The 6000-nt window shown below is 37.6% G+C and overlaps 1 protein-coding gene across 3 annotated transcripts in view; it reads right to left on the reverse strand.

The window, feature by feature from the left end:
* Positions 1-1574, reverse strand: part of ASB15 (ankyrin repeat and SOCS box containing 15) — a 141406-nt gene extending 139832 nt beyond the window's left edge. For all 3 annotated transcript variants that reach the window (XM_053716661.1, XM_053716660.1, XM_053716662.1), the window contains exon 1: positions 1556-1574. The gene's annotated coding sequence lies outside the window, so the exon portion shown is untranslated. The remainder of the gene's footprint in view (positions 1-1555) is intronic.
* Positions 1575-6000: the final 4426 nt, after the last annotated feature.

The raw sequence follows: 6000 nt of genomic DNA on the forward strand, positions 1-6000 counted from the left end.
TTGAATTAGTGCATGGAAAGTGTTAAAATACCAGCATTTGAAATACCCTAGGATGTCTACTTTTCAAAAATATATGGTTTGATGGGGGTAATTTACATTGGCCGGCTTCAGAAATGTCCCAAATAGGACATGGGTGCATGATGACAGATATGAAAATTCCAAGTTGAAAAACTGGAATGCGCCCCCTAAAATTAAGGCCTTTTAGCCCCCAGAGAACCCGACACACCTATACATGGGGGGTATCACTGTACTCAGAAGTTGTTGTTGAACACATATTGAGGTGTTTTTGCTCAGTAACATATAACAGGAACTGAGAATCCATGCCTAAAGTACAATGCGTGTGAAAAATAACACACCAAAATGACTACCCAAAAGTTTGACAAAGACTGGTGGTTGAATTAGTGCATGCAAAGTGTTAAAATACCAGCATTTGAAATACCCTAGGGTGTCTACTTTTTAAAAATATATGGTTTGATGGGGGTAATTTGCATTGTCCGGCTTCAGAAATGTCCCAAATAGGACATGGGTGCATGACGACAGATGTGAAAATTCCAAATTAAAAAACTGGAATGCGCCCCCTAAAAATAAGGCCTTTTAGCCCCCAGAGAACCCAACAGACCTATACATGGGTGGTATCACTGTACTCAGGAGATGCTGCTGAAGACATATTGGGGTGTTATTTGGCAGTAACCCTTAACGTTCTCAGTAAATGTATTCTTGAATTGCTATTTTGTCAAAAAATCACCATTTTTTTTTTTTTTTTCAAACTTTGGCATAGATTGGTGGTAAAATAGTTGCATGGAAAGAGTCAAAATACTCCATGTTTAATACCTTAGGTTGTGTTCTTTTAAAAAATATATATATGTGAAGGGTTAATCAGGGATTCCTGACAGATATCAGTGTTCCAATGTAACTATCGCTAATTTTTTTAAAAATTTTTTGGAAATAGCAAAGTGCTACTTGTACTTATTGCCCTATAACTTGCAAAAAAAGCAAAGAACATGTAAACATTGAGTATTTCTAAACTCAGGACAAAATTTAGAAACTATTTAGCATGGGAGTTTTTTGGTAGTTGTTGAAGTGTAGGAGATTTTGAGGGTCAAAGTTAAAAAAGTGTGTTTTTTTCAATTTTTTCCTCATATTTTATAAATTTTTTTATAGTAAATTATAAGATATGATGAAAATAATGGTATCTTTAGAAAGTCCATTTAATGGCGAGAAAAACGGTATATAATATGTGTGGGTACAGTAAATGAGTAAGAGGAAAATTACAGCTAAACACAAACACAGCAGAAATGTAAAAATAGCCTTGGTCCCAAACGGACAGAAAATGGAAAAGTGCTGCGGTCATTAAGGGGTTAAATACTCAGTCACATTACGCTGTATATATTGGATTTGCAATAAAGTGAACTGATATATCCAAGAAATGCATAAAGGGACAGTGAAAATTAAACTTTCATGATTCAGAAAAAAAAAAAAAACAATGAGGGGACCACTTCACATAACACAAATAATAGGGTCAGAATATGAAATTCAGTGAACAATCACTACTCACAATGTTGTAGCACCAAAAGAAATGCTAGCAGCGCTGCCTGGAAAGTTGGCAACTGGCTGATTCTAGGCAACCTTTGGCATAGTACAACCCCCCCTTCTGTCATCAGAGAGTCAGACACTCCATCCGGCCAGCTAATTGCCAACAACCAATCACAAGGCACACTCCTTCATCATGTCCTGCATGAGTCAGCTGCTCCTTCTCTAGTAACAGACAATCTTGTCTCTAGTGGTGATGGCAAAACCACTTACTCAAACCAAACTGGGTGTGATTCAGATACTTCCATTATCAAATTACCGCACTCCAATACCAGCGCTGCTTAAGTCAGCGGGGAACTGGTCATACGTGCTCGTGCACAATTTCCCCATAGGAATCAACAGGGAGAGCTGGCTGAAAAAAAGTCTAACACCTGCAAAAAAGCAGCGTAAAACTCCTTAACGCAGCCCCATTGATTCCTATGGGGAAATAAAATGTATGTTTACACCTAACACCCTAACATGAACCCCAAGTCTAAATACCCCTAATCTTACACTTATTAACCCCTAATCTGCTGGCCCCGACATCGCCGACACCTGCATTATATTATTAACCCCTAATCTGCCGCTCCGGACGCCGCCACCACCTACATTATACTTATGAACCCTTAATCTGCTGCCCCCAACATCTCCAACACCTACATTATATTTATTAACCCCTAATCTGCCGCCCCCAATGTCGCCGCCACCTACCTACACTTATTGACCCCTAATCTGCCGTCCCCAACGTCGCCGCCACTATAATAAATATATTAACCCCTAAACCACCGCACTCCCGCCTCGCAAACATTAGTTAAATATTATTAACTCCTAATCTGCCGTCCCTAACATCGCCGCCACCTACCTACATTTATTGACCTCTAATCTGCCGCCCCAACGTCGCCGTCACTATATTAAAGTTATTAACCCATACACCTAAGTCTAACCCTAAACCTAACACCCACTAACTTAAATATAATTTAAATAAATCTAAATAAATATTCCTATCATTAACTAAATTATTCATATTTAAAACTAAATACTTACCTATAAAATAAACCCTAAGCTAGCTACAATATAACTAATAGTTACATTGTAGCTAGCTTATGGTTTATTTTTATTTTACAGGCAAGTTTGTATTTATTTTAACTAGGTACAATAATTATTAAATAGTTATTAACTATTTAATAGCTACCTAGCTAAAATAAATACAAAAGTACCTGTAAAATAAAACCTAACCTAAGCTACACTAACACCTAACACTACACTATAATTAAATAAATTAACTAAATTAAATACAATTACCTCAATTAAATTAAATTAGCTAAAGTACAAAAAAACAACAACATTAAATTACAGAAAATAATAAACAAATTACAGAAATTTAAACTAATTACACCTAATCTAATATCCCTATTTAAATATAAAAAGCCCCCCCAAAATAAAAAAAAACCCTAGCCTAAACTAAACTACCAATAGCCCTTAAAAGGGCCCTTTGCGGGGCATTGTCCCAAAGTAATCAGCTCTTTTACCTGTAAAAAACAAACAAACAACCCCCCCCCCCCAACAGCCAATAGGATTTTTTCTACCTTAATTCCGATTGGCTGATAGAATTCTTTCAGCCAATCAGAATCTAAGGGACGCCATCTTGGATGATGTCACTTAAAGGTACCTTCATTCTGTTTTAGTCGTCGCCAGAAGAGGATGCTCCGCATCGGATGTCTTGAAGATGGACCCGCTCAGCGCCGGATGGATGAAGATAGAAGATGCCGTCTGGATGAAGACTTCTGCCCGTCTGGAGGACCACTTCTGCCCGGCTTGGATGAAGACTTCTGCCCATCTGGAGGACCACTTCTGCCTGGCTTGGATGAAGACTTCTGCCCATCTGGAGGACCACTTCTGCCCGGCTTGGATGAAGACTTCTGCCCGTCTGGAGGACCACTTTGCCCGGCTTTGGATGAAGACATCTCCCGGTAAGTCGATCTTCGGGGGGTTAGTGTTAGGTTTTTTTAAGGGTGTATTGGGTGGGTTTTATTTTTTAGATTAGGGTTTAGGCGGCAAAAGAGCTAACTGCCCTTTTAAGGGCAATGCCCATCCAAATGCCCTTTTCAGGGCAATGGGGAGCTTAGGTTTTTTTAGATTTTATTTGGGGGGTTGGTTGTGTGGGTGGTGGGTTTAATTGTTGGGGGGGTTGGTTGTATTTTTTTTTACAGGTAAAAGAGCCGATTACTTTGGGGAAATGCCCCGCAAAGGGCCCTTTTAACGGCTATTGGTAGTTTAGTTTAGGCTAGGGTTTTTTTTATTTTGGGGGCTTTTTTATTTTAATAGGGCTATTAGATTAGGTGTAATTAGTTTAAATTTCTGTAATTTGTTTATTATTTTCTGTAATTTAGTGGGGGGGGTTTGTACTTTAGCTAATTTAATTTAATTTAGGTAATTGTATTTAATTTAGTTAATTTATTTAATTATAGTGTAGTGTTAGGTGTTAGTGTAACTTAGGTTAGGTTTTATTTTACAGGTACTTTTGTATTTATTTTAGCTAGGTAGTTATTAAATAGTTAATAACTATGTAATAACTATTGTACCCAGTTACAATAAATACAAACTTGCCTGTAAAATAAAAATAAACCCTAAGCTAGCTACAATGTAACTATTAGGTAAGTATTTAGTTTTAAATATGAATAATTTAGTTAATGATAGGAATATTTATTTAGATTTATTTAAATTATATTTAAGTTAGTGGGTGTTTAGGTTTAGGGTTAGACTTAGGTTTAGGGGTTAATAACTTTAACATAGTGGCGGCGATGTTAGGGACGGCAGATTAGGGGTTAATAATATTTAAATAATGTTTGCGAGGCGGGAGTGCGGCAGTTTAGGGGTTAACATGTTTATAATAGTGGCGGCGACGTTGGGGGCAGCAGATTAGGGGTTAATAAGTGTAGGTAGGTGGCGGCAACATTGGGGGCGGCAGATTAGGGGTTAAAAATATAATGTAGGTGTTGGCGATGTTGGGGGCAGCAGATTAGGGGTTCATAAGTATAAAGTAGGTGGCGGCGGTGTCCGGAGCGGCAGATTAGGGGTTAAAAATTTTATTATAGTGTTTGCGATGCGGGAGGGCCTTGGTTTAGGGGTTAATAGGTAGTTTATGGGTGTTAGTGTACTTTTTAGCACTTTAGTTATGAGTTTTATGTTACGTCGTTGTACCATAAAACTCTTAACTACTGACTTTTAAATGTGTTACGACTCTTGACAGGGTATGGTGTACCGCTCACTTTTTGGCCTCCCAGGACAGACTCATAATATCAGCACTATGGAAGTTCCATAGAAAAAAGACTACACAAATTTTACGTAAGTCGTTTTGCGGTAAGGTCAAAGAAGTGTGCGGTGCCCCTAAACCTTCAAGACTCGTAATACCAGCGGGTGTAAAAAAGCAGCGTTAGGACCTCTTAACGCTGCTTTTTTACCCTAACGCACAACTCATAATCTAGCTAATAGTTTTTCCAGAAAATGTTACAGCCAACATCTTTTTAGTGCACTCTATGTTTTCAATGGATAGTGTGGCCCAGTGATGTGCGGTGAGGTCAGAGGCTGGTGAGGCAGTGGCTAGGAATCGGATACGCCTTCATTATTTAGATATCCTTTGTTGAAGAAATAGCAATGCACATGGGTGAGCCAATTGCATGAGGTATGTATATGCAGCCACCAATCAGTAGCTACTGAGCATATTAAGATATGATTTTCAACAAAGGATATCTGATTTTCTTCATTCTTTTGATATCCTTTGTTGAAAATCATATCTAAATATGCGCAGTAGCTACTGAGCATATTTAGATATGATTTTCAACCAAGGATATCAAAAGAATGAAGAAAATCAGATATCCTTTGTTGAAAATCATATCTAAATATGTGCAGTAGCTAATGAGCATATTTAGATATGATTTCCAACAAAGGATATCTGATTTTCTTCATTCTTTTGATATCCTTTGTTGAAAATCATATCTAAATATGCACAGTAGCTAATGAGCATATTTAGATATGATTTTCAACAAAGGATATCTGATTTTCTTCATTCTTTTGATATCCTTTGTTGAAAATAATATCTAAGTATGCACAGTATCTAATGAGCATATTTAGATATGATTTCAACAAAGGATATCAAAAGAATGCAGATAATCAGATATTAGATGTAAATTGGAAAGTTATTTAACACTATTTCCCTAAAGTTTTCAGGAAAAGCTTATAGAAGCAGAAGCAGCTACTTCAATGTCTTAGGACAGCATAGCTTGGGAGGTTTGTTCAGCACAGCAAGCATATCATAATAGTTTACCTCCCAACATTTCCAGGAAAGGAAGCAGGTGAGGGAGACTTGTGCACAGCCACAGAGAGAGTGTGTGGGTGTCTTGTAGGTGGGGCTAAAATTCCCACGCTTTACAG

This window comes from Bombina bombina, chromosome 6 (assembly GCF_027579735.1).
Source record: "Bombina bombina isolate aBomBom1 chromosome 6, aBomBom1.pri, whole genome shotgun sequence".
In the NCBI taxonomy this organism is placed as follows: domain Eukaryota; kingdom Metazoa; phylum Chordata; class Amphibia; order Anura; family Bombinatoridae; genus Bombina; species Bombina bombina.